This window comes from Eptatretus burgeri, chromosome 1, assembly GCF_056783735.1.
Source record: "Eptatretus burgeri isolate ZD-2024b chromosome 1, Ebu_testis_v1, whole genome shotgun sequence".
Classification (NCBI taxonomy): domain Eukaryota; kingdom Metazoa; phylum Chordata; class Myxini; order Myxiniformes; family Myxinidae; genus Eptatretus; species Eptatretus burgeri.
In genome coordinates this window covers 57,456,395-57,474,462 of record NC_140961.1, presented here as the reverse complement: position 1 = coordinate 57,474,462, position 18,068 = coordinate 57,456,395, and the positions used below count along the sequence as shown (strand labels likewise).

Sequence of the window (18,068 nt, the reverse complement as noted above, 5' to 3'; positions counted from 1 at the left end):
GGGGACCATAGCAACGGTTCTTTCTCACACATAACTAGGACATACCATGAACCTACCATACCAGTTTCATGTATTTCTGAATCAAAGTCTCTGAGACGTAACGAACTTCGTTTTTTTATTGTTTTCGACCAGGGTTCATTCAAAGTCTATCTTCTCCGACAGTTTTCATAGGATCCGGCTGGAAAATTTTGACAATATGGCTGAATGTACTGCCCACAGTTGCTCGTGGCCCGATTTTTGAAAAAATAATTTTTTTTAATGATTTTTCTAAAATTTCAAAGTCCCGTTGTTAGGCAACAGTGGTGTCCATAGCAACGGTTCTCATTTGCACACAACTCGGTCATGGTATGAACCTACCAACCAAGTTTCATCGAAATCGCCATTGTATTAACTGAAATCGCCATTTTAAATACTGATAATAAGAGTAGAACAAATCTCAAAAAAAAAAAATTACATTTTTTTTTTCGACTTGTAGAGATCGACCACCCAACATATCGAGGGAAATACTGATAATAAGGGTAGAAAAATCTCAAAAAAAAAAATTTTCGACTACATCGACTACCCAACAAACATATCGACAGAAATACTGATAATAAGGGTAGAAAAATCTCCCAAAAAATTTTTTTTCGACTAGATCGACTACCCAATACATATATATATATATATATATATATATATATATATATATATATATATATATATACATACATATATATATATATATATATATATATATATATATATATATATATATATATATATGTATATACATATATTTGCCACAGTGCAAGTGGTTTAATGACTTTTGCTGCAGACATGGAGTGGGAAGGGGGAGGGGGGATCATTAGTCATGACACAATATATATTTGACCCAACTCCCAACTATCCCTCTCCCACCCTCTTTATCCTCCCCCCTCCCCGCCACCTCAGACTGCTCCTGAAGGAAGTGGTTGTTTCTCGGAATAATAATAATAATAATAATAATAATAATAATAATAATAATAATAATAACTAGAACTACGTTGGCGGTGGCACACCATCGCATATTCCCGCGCGCACTGCTTTGTCCCATTAACGCGAGGTGAAATTTTATCTTGCAAAATGGATTGACTTCTTTTCTATTTGATGTGCTTTATGACCAAAGACTTACTATGTTTACTAAATCAGAAGTCATTGCAAGCATGTCAACATTTCATGAAACATTAATTTCACACTGTCCAGCAATATTGAATTGTGCATCAATTTAATCAGAGGAATAAACTGTGTATAATATTAATTATAATTATTCATAATCAATTAGATAAATACAGTAAAACCTGTGACTGTTTGTCACTCATGCGGGCCACATAGGTAAGTTCTTTATAAAATAATTTACCATGTACAATGGTAAATACATTTTTTTTAAAAGCTACGACATTTTTTTTTAATCGGCCCCCATGACCCCAACCCCTCTGGGCCGGTCCCTAGAGGTCATATCAAAAATCTGAAAGTGTTGCGCACTTCCCCATACATATATCTACTACGTCCCAAAGTTTCAAGTTCCTATTTCAAACGGTGTAGGAGGAGTTACAGGGTAAGACAGACGGACGTACGGATGGACGGATGGCGGAGACAATCACAATATTCCCGCTTTTCTTCAAAAGCGTGGGAATAATAATAATGATAATAATAATAATAATAATAAAAATACATAGCATCTCAAAATACAAAACATAACCACGTCCGCTCTGTACTCGTACTCAACTTGATGAAAATGTCAGTTTTAAAAAAATTGTATATTTTACTAATATGTGTTCTCTATATTCTCATCATAAATTTTTGTTTCAGATTTGATGACAAAATCTCAATTGGTAAAAAAGTTATGGCCTGGATAGACAGACAGACACGTGCATAGATGCAATAGCAAAACCCCATCTCCCACTGCATTTGGAAAGGGGAGGAGGGGAGGGATGGTGGTGGAGGAGGGGGGGATGGTGGTGGAGAGGGGGGCTAATAAATGCAGCAGCAAAAAAAAAAAAATCCACAGAAACAAAATATACGTTCATAAGCAAATCACAAATAAAGTCAGAACATCAGCTGGGAATGATTAAGCTTCAGAGACATTTTAAAAGTCATGTGTCAATGTCGAGACACTTTCAGTGGGATTGTTACTTTCCTAGAAAGGAAATCCAAAGGCAAACGAGCCAAGATTTTCACTGCCTAAAATCCGAATATGATTAAAAAATCGTCTCTGGTTGTAAAGATGACGATTCAAACAAAACAAAACAGTAAGTCCGATATAGTGAGTTTGTAGGTCACTTCAAAATGCACTCTTAATGACAGTGTGTAACTGCATAAATTGCACATAAAAACAGTGGAGAGAAAAGCTGCCCCACAGACAACTTCCAAAACCACAACCTCCTCCACACACAATTATTTCAATCAGCTTTTCATCTTGCACCAAGCCCTATATCCACATCTGATTGCCACATTTGTCACAAAAAATATTGCAGTTGTAATTTCTGCAGATTATGATGTTTTATACTTTATTGTGTAGAGGTGAGGAATAAAGCCTCAATTCGAAATCACTAGAATATAAAACCCGTCGCTTCTGGATAAAACAAATAAAAATTGACTTTCAGCCTTTAAAAATTGTGCCAATAAATTTTTGAATATCAGCTGCTTTATTGTTAGTATTCTTTTCTCACCTGTGTTGCAAATAGAATGACCTGCACCTGCTTTGTGATGCTTTAAAAGGTGGTGCATCATCAGAAATACTGTTTGATAGGGCAATATGAATACAATGGAAATGCTGAAAAAACAAACAATTGAATCTAGCTAGTGTATATGAGAAACACTAGTGAAAAAACAAACAATATGAGAAACAGTATTGAATGAGACTCACCATTATTATAAGTTTAGAAGAAGAAGAAGGAGATTGAGTTTTTGTTCCAATGTAAATTGAAATTGAAACAAGCCAATCTCTCCTCGCCTTACTCAACTATATCAGCATTGCAAGTATTATCAGATTGGAGAGACAAAACAGGACCCAAAATTTGGGGTGGGTCAACATTATAGGCAGAGCTCCACAGAAAATATTCCAGACTCTACGTTATATTTCCCTCTACAGTCGACTAGGTATGCACTCTCGCATCAAAGATGTGGTGAGATTGGACAGGGGAAACAAGTGGTTCAAGTGTGGAATGAAGGAATTCATTTTAGAAAGAGTCGAGGCACTGACATTGAATAAAAAGGGAGGACTTCACTTCAATTTATCTCTTGCACGGGACTGAGCACTTGGGGAAGTTCCTTGTTGTCTGCCATGTGAACAGCAATGGGCACATGACTCTCAACAGCATTCTTCAATATTCATTTGTCAATTCATGTGACACCCTTTCATTGCACAAAATAATGGCCATTTTCAAGTGGGTCTTTACCAGCTGAAGCTGATTTGGTGTTCTACTTGATGTTGCATTTGAAAAAAAATATTGATCTCCAGTGTTATATTTGAATCTCTTATAATTATGTCCAACTGGAGGAATCATAGTTTCCATCAAAATACTGCATGCATATGAATATGTTACTTCTGGACTACAAGGACGAGTGCAGCAGATCAGAGTGAATAGCAAAGGATACTTTCAGAAGACACTTGATAAGGTACTCCATAGATGGTTGTTTGCCAAAGGTGAGGGCTTGTGGAGTGGCTGGTCAGGTAGCTAACTGGCTTGGAAACTGGCTTTTAGTGATAGGAAACAAAGAGTGGCTGTCAGTGGGAAGATAAGTGGCTGGGAAGAAGTAAGTAGTGAGGTACCTCGAGGATCAGTATTGGGACCATTATTATTATTCATAACTTACATCAATGATGGGGTTAAGAGTCAGCTTTCGAAATTTGCAGATGATACAAAGCTTGGAGGCAAGGTAGATAGCAGAGAGGGGGGTTGATCAGATTCAGGAAAGTCCAGATACTTTAATGGATTGGTCAAAAGATTGGCCGATGCAGCGTAGGATAAAGAAATGTAAGGTGCTGGGATGGGTAGGAATAATGAAAAGAGAGATTGCATGATGTAAGAGGAAGTCTGGGAGCGTGTCACACAGGAGAAGGATCTGGGGGTTGGCATAAGTAGACAGGACAATGCCAGGAAGCTATCGATAAAGCTAACAAGAATTCCAGTTGTATTTGTCAGGGGATAAATTATAAATCAAAGAAGGTAGTGTTCACACTGCATAGGAATTTAGTGAGGGCTCATCTGGAAGAGGTGTACAGTTTTTGTCACCACATCTGAGGAAGGACAAAGAAGGTACAGCATGAAGCTACCCAAATAATTACAAGGCTCGCGAGACGAAGCTATGAGGTACGTTTGAAGGAGACAGAACTTTATACATTAGAAATGAGATGATTGCGAGGGGATCTGATGGAGACGTTGAAAACAATGAAGGATGTGGACAAGATAGGTGAAGTAGAGTTTTTCAGCAGAGCGGACAGCGTGAGTGGCCAGCGGCCATAGCTTGAGGGTAAATAAGATGAGAGTTAGCACAGTGAGGTAGGGATTGTTCAGTTGGAGAGTGGTTTATGCATGGAATGGGGATCCGCAGAAAGGTGGTGGCAGCAGAGGGGGTGGATAAGTTTAAATGGGATTTAGATTGGTACTTGGATGCATTGACGATAGAGGGGTATTGGGATATTGGCTTGTGTGCATGGGTACCTTGTATGTGGATGGGTAGTGCAGTGCAGGCATGAGTACCCGAATGGCCTCCTCCTGTGCCAAAGTTCTTTGTGTATCCTTTTGCGATATGGAATTGCTGTCACTGCAGCAACAACTCGGCAGGAATGCTGCTCATGGGACTCAGTCATGCTCAGATTTCATTTCATCACTGCTTACTCACACAGGGAGCATAGCCTGGTGTTGGCTCAGTGGTTAGGGTGGTGGCTTGGGGTCCTAGGGTCTTGAGTTCAAGCCCTGCTGTGCTGCTGAATTAATACACCAGGGGGTTGACTCAGCCTGTCATCCTTCCGAGGTCGGCGAAATGAGTACCAGGTCCAGTGTGTGTACTGGTAGAGGGGCACTGCATCAGCGACACAGTCACGCTTCAAGAAATGATAGCTACCCCGGCAGCTAAGCTGCAATACAACCACCATCACACATGGAGCTTCGGATGGTCACATCGATCTCCCTGGATGGGATACTTTTGCCATGTGCTTCCTTTTGCCTTTATTTCTCCAATCTACCTTCCTCAGCATGACTCTCAAGTTCAACAGCATATTTTCTCTGTCAAATAAGGTTTTCCAGCATGAATCAATCCTGGCTTAAAGGGTAGTTCTTTATCTGTCCTTGTTTTTAAAATTTTCCAGCTTGTTGCCAGGGTATAAGCACACACTATGACTGCAGGGAGTAAATTGTGACTGCATATAATATCAGGTCACTGCTTCTTTGCCTCATGGCTGTAGCTGCGTGCACATTATTCTCCCACAGAAAAATTTTAGCAGATCTGGCTCCATTCATGCTTCTAAATTTTCATTTACATAAGAGTTAAAAAAATCCCGATGTTACCTGTGGAGGTTTTCCTCATGGAAATAGTTGGCAGCAACACCAAAACAATGGATGGTCGTCCAAGTCATTATTATTTTCAATTTCTTCCTTCACACTGTGCTCAGCAAAATACACAGAGAGACAAAAGAGGATATGACCATGTAATGCATAGCTTAATGAACTAGTTTGAATAATTCATGCAAAAACACAGGAATGATTGCAAGTTTCCTTCTCCCATTGAATCTCAATGTTAAACTCATGGAAAGTGTCCACACATCGAAGCAAATCTCATGCGCAATATTCTATAAAATTGCATATATTACAAGTCAACCTCCCACACTCCAAATGCTTTAACCCTGAGCTCATAATTACATTTCTCAGCAGAATTTCACTCTAGTTCATGTAAAAATGTATAAATGAAAGAATATCAGCTCATTGAATAAAATTAGCTGGAGACAAAGGCAACAGCGAGTATTTCAATGTCATAAGGAATGATGTGAAGTGCTACTCATTTCATTTTGCTTCTCCCATTTCACAGTCTGTCGGAATTATAAAATCCGGTGTTTGTTATTTTCTTTTGAGAAAGCAATAAACTTGCTGATACTCCAAAATCCTTGCAGGAGCATGTGTACTCATTTGCAGCTTTCCTTTCCATTGAATATTTAATCAAGGATTGCAGTCTTTTCTGCATTTCTGCATGTAGAGTGTAAATAGCATTCTGTCTCTGGTCCCAGGAGAGGAGCTACACTAATACTCAGGACTTGAAAAACCTTAAATTCTCTCCTCTACAACACATAAGTTGTGCCTCTCATCATCTCAATCCCTACCAGTAAGTAACATTGAAAGTTGAGCCTCAAGCTGAAACTTGTCGATTGATTGCAGCTCTGTAGGTGACAGAGTAACATTACCCCTGCAAGTGACAGTAGCCTGCAGGACTCCACCATTTTGTATTTTGTGCACGAGATGTGTAATGCTCGTTTTACATTGAAAAAAAAATTAAAGTAAGTTTTTAACCTTTCCAAACTATGGATAAATGTTTGTTTTTCTTATCTCATAAATTTATCTTTCAATAATATGAACATTATTAATTTGTCTTCTCTTATTGAAAGGCAGATATACTGGTATACATAATTCTGAAGTATGTAGGCTTATTACAGTGCTTTGGTGAATCGATGACAAAATCGTCTATTTCCTCAAAGATCATGTTCGATATCAAACAGCACATGCATAACTCGAAGGGCACTCGGTAGAGCACATACCTCTGCCACGCAATGCCTGATATAGTAGAACATATCGGGCCCAATGTACTTTTGAGATATCGTGCTATATACCGTTTGTGGGCCCATCTTCAATGGTGAAGGATCACTTTAAAAACTAAAAAAATTATCGTATCTGGATCTTCATCAAAATCGAAACCATTCATCCTTGTCACATACCCAACCTGTCCACCAAGTTTTGTCCGAATCTGTCCACAACTGTTTGAGATATCCTGCACACAAACAAACAGACAGGAGTGTAAACATAACCTCCTTCCACCTTCGATGGCAGAGGTAACAAAGCAGAGGGTCACATGAAGGTATGCACAGGGAGACTCAATATATGAACCATGGTTTGATCCAACCGAATACACGCTGGTTGCTCACGCACTCATGGCCATTATTTAGATGTATGTTGGTGTCACCAACACCAATAAGTTCCCTTTTATAAAGCTGTTTTATGCCATTTGTCTTTTTTTATAACAAAGAGTGTAATGGCAATAACAGAATAAACAAAACTGTTTTGGAGGGCCCAGATTGCCAGATGAGCTTTACCACCAGTACACAAACCAAAATTAACATTTAATTGAGTACATTAACTTTGACCACAAGGCTTCATGCCTGAGCGAGATCCATAAAAAAAGCCCATGGTCTCTCAGGCACGATTGAAATAAAATATTTAAATGAAGTCAGCGAAATTCATTTGTTTGGAAATTAGAAATGTTGGTATATGTCCCTCAGAACTTTTATGGTCCCAACAGCACTGATGTGGGAGTTTGAAGAATTCACAAATCACTGGACGATCTTTCTCAGGAGACTGCATATGGAAAACACAACAGCAACAAAAAACAATGCTCACATTTTGTGGAATGACTTGTCGAGTCAATGAATGTCATCAGTGGAGGTTATACACGTGCTCCTCATTGAACAAACAGTCCAATGCTTGAGCAACAAATGCATCTGCGGATGTGCCCTGTCTTCCTTTGAGGCTGTGCCTTTCAAACTTAAAAAAATCCCATTATGAAAGGTTTTTTTTCTTCAGAAAACTGTATGCCCCTTGGCTGTTTTCTCTGAGAGATTATGTGTGATACTGCATGCCTTGAAATTTACCATTAAAAAATCCTTGATGTATGCAATAACTTTGATGCACGGTACGTGTCTTCTTTTGTTTACATACTGATGCCATTGATCTTACTAGAGACTCTTAGTCAACCTGCAAAAGTAATAACTATCCTTGGCAATGCAAGCAGCCACAAACCAATCTTCACCTGCTCTTCAGTTGGCTGGAGAAGAGGGCTTTAGTAATCCCTATATCTGACATGCAGACCACATGACTGGAATTAGATGGAATTAGCAAACCGGCACTCATTTTGCCGACCTCGGAAGGATGACAGGCAGAGTCAACCCCACCTGGTATTAATTCAACAACCAGGGCGGATTTGAGCTTAGGATCCAAAAATCCCAAGCCCACCATCCTTAACATAAAGCCAACAATAGGCATTGTCCTCTTATGACTGATCCAAACCAATGTGCTGCATAAAGAAAACAATCAGTCATGTTCTGAATGTCCCCCAAATTATGAACAATTAGTGCCGTCATTGGCAAATAAGAGATCACGATCATAAACTCTGGCAGCTTTATTTTAGACCTTAATTGTCTGAGGTTGAGTTGAAGTTGTTGCCATGAGTTCGGAAAGTACTGGGAATTCCTTTTTTTTTTAAATTACACCTTAAAAAAAATCTTTCAGAACAAAGCAAACGAGGAAAACAATGGAGAAATATGAAGTTGGCACTGGAAGTGATTTCAAGTTGTTGCTGAGGGTGAGTAATGAAAATGATAATATAACTATCACAACCATTTTATATTGAAAAAGATGATCAGGTTATTGTGCAGTGTGTTGAATAACAATTGCAAGGTGTGTTCAAAAAGTTATATTTATTTGGGTCGAAGACAAGTCAACTTTATGATTTTTCAAATATTTGGATACATGAAGGTTGACAAAATAGGATTTCTCTCTCATCAGACATCGTTAAGGTTGAAGAAAAAAAAGAATGTTGTCATATCTTGAATTACTGTTGAACTTTTGAACAACTTGTTGAACACCCAACGTCGCAGAAAATTACTAAAGAAGGAAAAGGAAGCCTGAAAACAATGTCTGCATGGGCAGCTCTATTCTTTCTTATACAGATTGCTTCTAAGACAAAAGTTGCATTTTTACTTTCCTGGCTACAATTCAGAAAACTTGTTAACTGTGCAGGTAAGGCCTAAACAGTGTGGATGCATAACAGGCACTTCTTGTTGGTCAGGACATTTGCACCAAGTGCATTTGTGGAACATGGGTGTGGGACCCACACCAAAGTGGGATACCTTGATATTTTGTGTCCTGTGCCTTAAATGAGGGAAACAATGAAAGCATCTCAAATTGTCTTGGACAACTTCCAACACAGCCAACTTCGGCAAGTCGTGATCCACATCAGGTATGACATCCAACAATAGTCTTGATACTGCTACCCTGCTCCAAATTCAGGAAAGCCAACTAGGTATTCTTTGCAGCAGCAACTGAGTGCATGAACCCTCTTCTGGATACCACCACACCAAGAAACTTCAAACAATTTACTCCACTCTTAAAGAAGGCAGCCCATGCTCTGGATCCTTCTTGGTTTAGGAAATCCGATACTGCATTCTCAATGGAAAAAAGTGAGATCCTGCTCAAAGAATACATCGAGATGGGAAAGGAAGAATGTGGCACATCTCTTTTCAACTCAATAAATGCATCTGGAAGACAAAGATGGATCGAAGCAATGGGGTCAACAGATGCTCGCCTTCAACCTGCAAAGCCTGGTTCTTTATGAGGCACCTCAAAGTTGCACTACCACCAGGAAACAAAACTCTGAATGCATCAGCTAACACCATAACAGCTCAAATGCTACTTTGTGGAAGGACTCCAACAGACTGCCAAACAAGATAGTTGGTCAAAGCACATCTCCATCAATCTACATTTGCATGCATACCAACATCAACATGATCATCCCCCTTAATTGAAGAAGAGGTCACTAAAGTGCTAAAACCTACAAGCTGAGACAAAATTGCAGGATTGGATAGGATTTCTCCCAAATTCCTTAAAAACCCTGGTGAAAACAGATGCAGGTGGCTTCTCAAACTAATTTTGACAATGCTGTTCTCTGGAAGAATACAAAAGAAAGGGTGAAAAGCAAATAGTATCACCATTCCCAAGTCCAGCAAAGCAAGCTAAGACCCAAAGCACTTCAGGCCCATTTTTCTTATGTGCCTGATCACATGCACAGTTTTTATCAGGATGGTGCTCACAATATGTTGCCAATTTTAGAGAAATATCCTAACAGAATAAGTAGGGCCTGACCAGGCAGCAGCACATGTGACAAAGTTACGGTGCTTACAAGCAATATTTAAGTGGGTACCAGGACAAAAACATCACCAGAGCCATATTTGTCAACCTCTCAGATGCCTATGACACAGTTTGGTGGGAAGGATTACTTCTGAAGGTGTTAAATATCATTAGATGCCCTCAGAATGTATAGTTCCTTTCACCATATTGGTCAACACACGATAATATGTGCACGTTGTAAGCATTGTAAGTTAGACCTACTTGACAAACTAATAGCCTGCCTTAAGGACCAGTTAGCTCCAGCACTATTTAATACATGTATGAGTGACCTCCTGCCACCATCAGTAGAATATTTAGCTTCACTTTCGATGTACCACCAGCCACTCAAGCATGCACAAAATAAAAGATCCAAGACAACCTTACAAGGGACCTAAGGAGCTTGAACAGTACTTGAAGTACTGATGACTTCACCCAAAAACAGAAAAAAAGAAATGGCCATAACATTGTTCCACTTATCAGGCTGACTGAACAGAAGCTGATTTTCAACTTCTTTGACAAATAAATACAACGGAAAACATTCCCAAACTGGAGAGTTCATAGAACACCTTACCGCATGCAGTCTTGAGTATAAAGGACCTGGAAAGGGTTTTTAAAACTCTTACTTTGCATTTCCGAGCACACTCTATATTAGCTTTGTTCATGAACTTTCAATCACAGGCACGATGGCAGCCATATGAAACCGATGGGTCAAACAGAATAGTCCAGAGCTGAATCTTCTGTCAACATTTTTGGGAGAAACGAAAGATTTTGGAATTGTCTTTGAGAAAAAGATACACTTAACCAAACAGATGTTTTGGACGAAGTTAGCTCTGTGCTTGCATGACTATGCGCCACCCATTTTTAGCTCACAGAGACTTTAGTCTGGTGGGCTTATGCGATGAAGCACTGCCTGTAGGTGAGTGAGTGAGTGAGTGAGTGAGTGAGTGAGTCAGTCAGTCAGTCAGTACGTCCGTAAACACTTCAGTCATTATTGTTTGAACCATACATATGATTTTGATGAAACATGGCCACAAGATTCATATCTGATGCCTCATGAAGATGTATGTGTTGACTGCATCAAAATCTGCACTCTCTCCTACGAAAATACACACATGATTTTGATGAAACTTGACCACAACCTTCATCAACCATGATGTACCAAGGTGTATCGACCTCATCAAAATATTTGTAAACGGAATTAAAAGAATCGGTGTCTAGGGGGGTCTGCGGAGGGGGGGGTTGAGTGACTGTTGCTTCTGATTCATGTGAGCTTTAGCACGTGCAGTCCTATTTTTATCTGAATCTCACTGTTCCTCCACCCTCAGAGCATATGGCAAATTTGATTGGTTGAGACGGAGTAAAAAAAAAAATGTCCTCAAGTACAGTAAAACCCCGACATTTGTGGCCCAAGTACTGCAAAACTGAAGGTATCTGGAAGTGCAAGCAAGGATATTTGTGTTCTAAAGTGTTAAAATACTGTTGGACCCAACTATTCACAGGGGATACATTCCTGGAAAATGTTGCAAATTGCGAATCCGTGAATAGCAGGGCGTTGCTTCAATGGAAAAAGGGGTTGTATGATCCCGGTGGTTCTCGATTAATGAAAAATGCTACGAATGGTGAATCAGTGATTGGCGAAGTCACAAATGTCGTTCATTGTTTCAATGGGAAAAGGGCGATAGGTTCATTGCAGTTCCGGGTTCATCGGGGAAACTTTTAAAAGTTTAAAATATTTTCGACTGCGAATACACATGACAGTTTTATTAAAAATACTTACAAAAAAATAAAAAAAAGACAACACCAGGTACCCTTTCCAATGCTTATTGAAGGAATGTGATTAACAGTTTATTAAAAGTGATGAACCAACAGTACCATAAAAGTAAGAAAAAACAAACAGCAGCAGGTACCATTTCAAATTTTTATTTGTACAAACACACACAACTTTTCAATTAATGATGATGATGATGATGATGATCATTATTTAAATTTATTAAACACAATGGAGTTGTCTGAAGACCACACAGGTGAGTGTGAAGATGAGTCGTGCACTGAAAGAAATGTAGGAGAGGCAGGCGAGGGTGCTGGTGCTCCTGAGGTGGACGGACCAGGGTGGAAGAACTCCATGATTGAGAGCTGCATGGCAGATTGCTGCAGGTTTTGATGTAGCTCTTTGTATGGGAAGATCACGTCATCCAACCCCCTCGTGAACTTGAGGTAACACTCCATGACCGGATCGGCGCCTAACAGCCTCTGGTAACTGACCGCATGTGCTGCAGTATCTCACCCAGGAACTTGACCATGAGTTTGAAACTCGAAAACATTTCCTCCTAATCACTGCCCATGTCCTCCTCCACCTCCTCCTTTTCCTCATTCTCCCCCTCCTCGGAAATCTTGGTAATAGCTCCTAACTCCTCCTCGGTGAGCTCCTCGGCATACGAGGTGAAAAGAGCATCCAACTGCTCAGGCTCCATGTTGTCAAAGCATCCTGGACGTGAGTGACCACTTTCATCTTTGGTGGAGTGCATGCCGCAACACTTTCTTAGATCGCCTTCTCGTTCTTCCATATGTAGCAAATGGTGGATTTGCTTATACCATAGTGTCTGCCCACAGAAGTCACACTCTGTCCTCTCAACTGCTGGTCCAGCAGATACACTTTGTGACTCAGGCTCAACACTTTCCTCTGCCTCTTGGCAGTTGACGCATCTCCGGCACAGGTCTTGCGCTTAGGAGCCATGTTTGATCAATGAACAAACAAGCGGAACGAGAGGCAAAACACCAGGATGAGAATAATGATTGAGACCCAGGACATGCTGCATACATGCTGCTGGAATTGTGGGTAGCTGTGGGAGGGGTGAATAATCTGCCCATTGTTTGTTGGGGATGTTGTCAGATGGAAGGTTTTACCATATTTACTCAGCTGGGAACTGGGGGTAAATGTGGTGAAGCATTTTAATTATGCAAGCATCATGCCAACATGTTATTCAGCAGGTGTCAGATGTGGTGAAACATTTTAATTGTGCAACTCACGAGAGGGGTGGGGGAGGGGGGTCATGTCAGGTCAGGTATGGGAACATGTGCTGGAGCAGCACTTCGCTGCATCCACTTTCCGCTGCTACTCCAGGGGCCTTTGTCTGGTCATCCCCCAGGCAAATGCCTGGCCCATCTCCACCTCCTTGAGACACCGATCAACCTGCTGCAACCAGGAGGCACATGGTCAGGCCATTGGCCACCTCCACTCATGAGGCTCCCTCGCTGAGATAATCTGGTGAGCAGGATCAGCATCAGGAAAATGAGCCACATGTCCATACAGCTGCAGCTGACACTCACAGACTATGCAGGTAACAAGTATCATTTGAGTCTCTCTCAGCAGCTGCTCATTGGACACAATGTGTGACAAGTGATAGCCAAGGAGTTCTGAAGAGACCTGGTACAAAAGGAATTAAGTCTCCATCTCAGATCGCTGGTCAGAGTCCAAGTCTCACATCCGTAGAGCAAGACTGGAAGCACCAAGGACCTGAAGACTCAGACTTTTGTCCTCCTGCACAGGTACCGACAGTGCCACATCCTATGATCCAGTGAATCCATGACTCCCCAGGCCTGACCCTGACATTTATTGAATTCTGGCTCACAGCCAGCAGAGAAATGAATATAACTGCCAAGGTCAGTGAATCTCTGCATGACCACAATATCCTCATCACAAATAAGTACAGACAAGTTAGCAGCATCAAAGATGTCATTGAAAGTCTGGATCTTTGTTTTGACCCGGGAAACCTGCAATCACAGGGGCTCCAACTCCTCAATCAGCACTCCGAGGCCCCCCCCCCCCCACCCAAAAGGATATCCAGTCTCTGCAAAGATGACTGCATCATCTGCGAAATCAAGGTCAGAGATCTTGAAATTCCCAAACGATGCACCGCAGCTTGATCTCTCCGACTTCCTCAGAATCTACTCCATACAAGCACTGAAAAGTGTGGGGGCCAGTATACACCCCTGTGGAACTCCAGTAACACCTGGAAATGTCAGAGATGGTATCACCACATCTGATAGCACTCTCAGTACCAAAGTATAGTTCAGACATCATATTGATCAGTTTTGGTGGTACCCGACGAAGACCAGGAAATGTCAGAGATGGTATCACCACATCTGACAGCACTCTCAGTACCAAAGTATAGTTCAGACATCATATTGATCAGTTTTGGTGGTACCCGACGAAGACCAAGAATCCTCCAGAGGGTATCCCGGTTCACTGAATCAAATGCTTTATAGAGATCAATATAGGCTGCAAGCACCCCCTGCCAAAACTCTCATCTGCATTCAGTGAGGACTGTAAGGACAAGGATACGGTCAAGTGTTGACCTCCTTGGTGTAAAGCCTGACTACTCTGGGTGCTGGTTCTCATGCAGATGGTGGATGGTGAACCCTGTCAAGAATTATCTGAGCAAAGACATTGCCCGGCACTGAGAGCAGCGTCACCCCTCGGTAGTTATTGCAGTCCTGGCGATCACCCTTCCCTTTCCAGAGAGGGACAACAAGGCCCCTCTTCCAGTCTGTTTGGATGATGCCTGTGTTCCAGGCAGAGCACAAAACGACATGCAACGACACGAGCGCAACATTTCCACCAGCCTTGAGAAGTTCAGCATAGATGCCACAGATCCCAGTAGCTTTACCCCATTTCGACCGGTTCACCGCAGCCAGTGATTCCACAAATGAAGGTGTATCACAGTTGATTGGAGCAATAGGGATAGTAACACACCTGAAATCCAACTCAGCAGCTGGTGGATCAGCCTGGTATAGCCAATTAAAGTTATAGGCACAGTGGGCCTTCACTTCGGACTCCTCCGTCAAGAGTCCACCACCCTCCGCTCTAAATGCAGTACACCGAGGGATGGGCTTGGAGGAATGCAATGCGTGAATTTTCCTGTAAGCAGGATGAGAATCACTTGACCACAGGTGATGCTCTAGCCCCTCTCCGATTCCTCGCACGTAGGCCTCCTTGTCCACCCTTAGTGCACGCACAATCTTACGCCTCAGCTCCCTGAACAGCTCAGCTCTGTCATTCAGCCTGGCCCTGCGACTCTGGTCAATGCTATCCAGTGTCCCTTGAGAGACAAAATTCTTCTTTGCCCCATGGTGAGTTCCAAGACATTCACCATCAACATCAAAGATTGTGGTGTTGAAGGCACTGCACAACTCTTCAGGATCCCCTAAACCACCCAGACCCCCCAAATCCAGCGACCATCAATGAGCACATGGTCAATCTCCTTTGCCACACCATCATCGTTTAAATACAAAGTCCAGCAATGAGCCTGTGGGTACTGAAACCATGAACCAGGCACCCCAAGTCCATTAATTCTTGCAAAGTCAAGGAACTTAGTGCTATTCTGGTTCACAGTTCCAGACCCATGGGGACCAACACATGTCTCATAACCATCCCTATCCATTCCAGTTGATGCAATGAAATCCCCCAAGACTAGATGATTATATCACCTGGGGCACTGATCAACCACAGAGTCGAGTGCGGCATATAATGCGTCCTTCACGATGAGACCACTTCGCTCAGTTGGAGCATATATAGAGACCAGGGAAATGACACCCAAGCAGTGATGAATCCTTAGTCTCATAATACGCCCATTAACCTGTGTTACCTCAATTATCATTGATGTCAGCTTATTGGATACAGCTACAGAAACTCCTTGGGCATGGTAACCATGAGAGTGACCAGACCAATAGTAGGTGTAACCACCCGCCATGATCGCGATGCAATCTGGTCTCTGAACCTGAGAGTGTGCTGCAATACCGATATCCAAATGCTTGAGCTTCGATGATAACAGAGACAGGTGATCATCCTCTTTGGAATAGGACATTACAGGTACCCACCCGAAGCGACCGCCTCTGGTTAATCCAAGGAGACCGCCGTCTGGTGGACGACACCTCAGCACCACCCCAACCTCAATCTTAGTTACCTCCTCCTGATTAAACTTGCAAAATCCAGCCTCATCTATTTTAATCCTCACTTCACCGGTGTATAAAACCACCTTCAAGACTCTAGAGCAGTGGTTCCCAAACTTTTTTGTCCATGACCCAAAATTTGAAATCACATTTGCCTCGCAACCCAAATGATACTGGTACCAAGTGTACCTATGATAAAAATTGTCAGAGAAAATGCTTTTGACATGAAACCCACCCTCAAAAAATGAGGTTTTTAGTGTGGGGGGCGGGGGGTTCAAGTTTGGGTCACGACCCTGGGTTTGGGAACCCCTGCTCTAGAGGTTGTTCAATTCTCACTCTTCCTTCCAGAGCTTTGAGTAGTGCACTGCCAATTCATGTCATCCCCCATCCTGACCCATGATCTTTATTACTCTGTGATATTCCTAACTCAACATTATTACTTACTGACATCAGTGTTTCCTCCTCCTATCTCTTCTCCTTTCCTGTTTGTTTATCTTCTTGCCAGTTGTGCTCGGATGTTTCCTGCTACCCCTCTGTCAATTTAACCTTCCCCTTCCATGAGCCTCGTTCTTTAAAAAAAAAAGTAACCAACCAAAATTTGAGGCGATTTAGTATGACATAATACGAGGTCCATCTAAAAAGTAGCGGGACGGACTTCACAGAAATTTTATTCCAAAAAATATATTGAAATTACAGCTTGTCCCCTTCAAAATAGTATCCCTCTAGTCTCACACACTTGTCCATCCTCTTCTTCCATGCTTCGATGCACCCCCGGAAGGCTTCTTCTGGAATCCTCCGGGGCTCCGTCGTCATGGCCCTTTTTATGGCCTCCACATCAGGAAATCGGGTCACCTTGATCACCCCCTTGAGCTTGGGGAATAGAAAAAAGCACAAGTGGCCAAGTCTGGCGAATACGGGGGTTGCTACAGAGTTGGCACGTTACTCTCCACCAGAAACTGTCGGATGCTCAGGGCACTGGGAACAGGGGCGTTGTCATGGTGGAGCACCCAGGCGTGGTTCTCCCACAGATCACTCCTCTTGTCCCAGACCGATTTCATGAGGCGCCGGAGGATCTCCTTGTACACGTATTGATTCACTGTTTGACCCTGTGGTAGAAACTCGAAGTGGACAATGCCCTTGATGTCAAAAAAACGTGATGAGCATCACCTTGACCTTCGCCTTCAACATCCTTGCTTTCTTTGGTCTTGTTGATGCCGGACTTTTCCAGTGATGACTCGGCTGTTTGGTCTCGGGATAGTATTCGAATATCGATGATTCATTGCCAGTAATTACTCTCTCGAGCAAGCCTGGATCGCCCTCGAGGTGCTCGATAATGTCTTGACAGACAGTGACACTTGGCTGTTTCTGGTCCTCGGACAACAGCTTGGGGACCATCTTTGCACTCACCTTGCACAATTCGAGATTTTCAGTGATGATGCTCCAGACTGTCCTTGTTGATGGAAAACATGCTCGATGTTGTGCACGATTCTGCTCGTTGAAGGTCTTCCAGACCGTGGATAGTCTTCAACCTCCTCCCATCCCTCTTTGAACCTCTTGTGCCATTCAAATGCATGTGTACATGACATCGTTTCTTCCCCCATAGACTTCCTGAAGCATTGCGAAGGATTTGGAAGGTGCTTTGCCAAGCTTGGCAAGAAACTTCAGATTGGTTCTCTGCTCACGACTCATAGCGTGATGACGACTTGGACTAGACAACGTGTAAAGCACAACCTGTAAAAAAAAGTCACACATTGAGTGCAGTCAACCATCACCAATCATATATATTGCTGGAATGTTGTGAAAGACTGTGACACAACCCGTTTATTCAAGTTGTGTAAGTGGAGCACACAGCAGGCTCAGTCCCGTTACTTTTTTGACGGACCTCATAGTCATATGATTTAAATATGTACACTTCGAAAAGTCAAAAACGAAAAATATTTGCTTTATTTTGAC

At 42.0% G+C, this 18,068-nt stretch overlaps 1 long non-coding RNA gene across 2 annotated transcripts in view; it reads right to left on the bottom strand.

The window, feature by feature from the left end:
* The window catches only part of LOC147034548 (uncharacterized), a 62,135-nt gene that overhangs the window by 9,629 nt on the left and 34,438 nt on the right, over positions 1 to 18,068 (bottom strand). For both annotated transcript variants that reach the window (XR_015060146.1, XR_015060138.1), the window contains exon 2: positions 5,529 to 5,622. This is a non-coding gene — a long non-coding RNA (uncharacterized LOC147034548). The remainder of the gene's footprint in view (positions 1 to 5,528; positions 5,623 to 18,068) is intronic.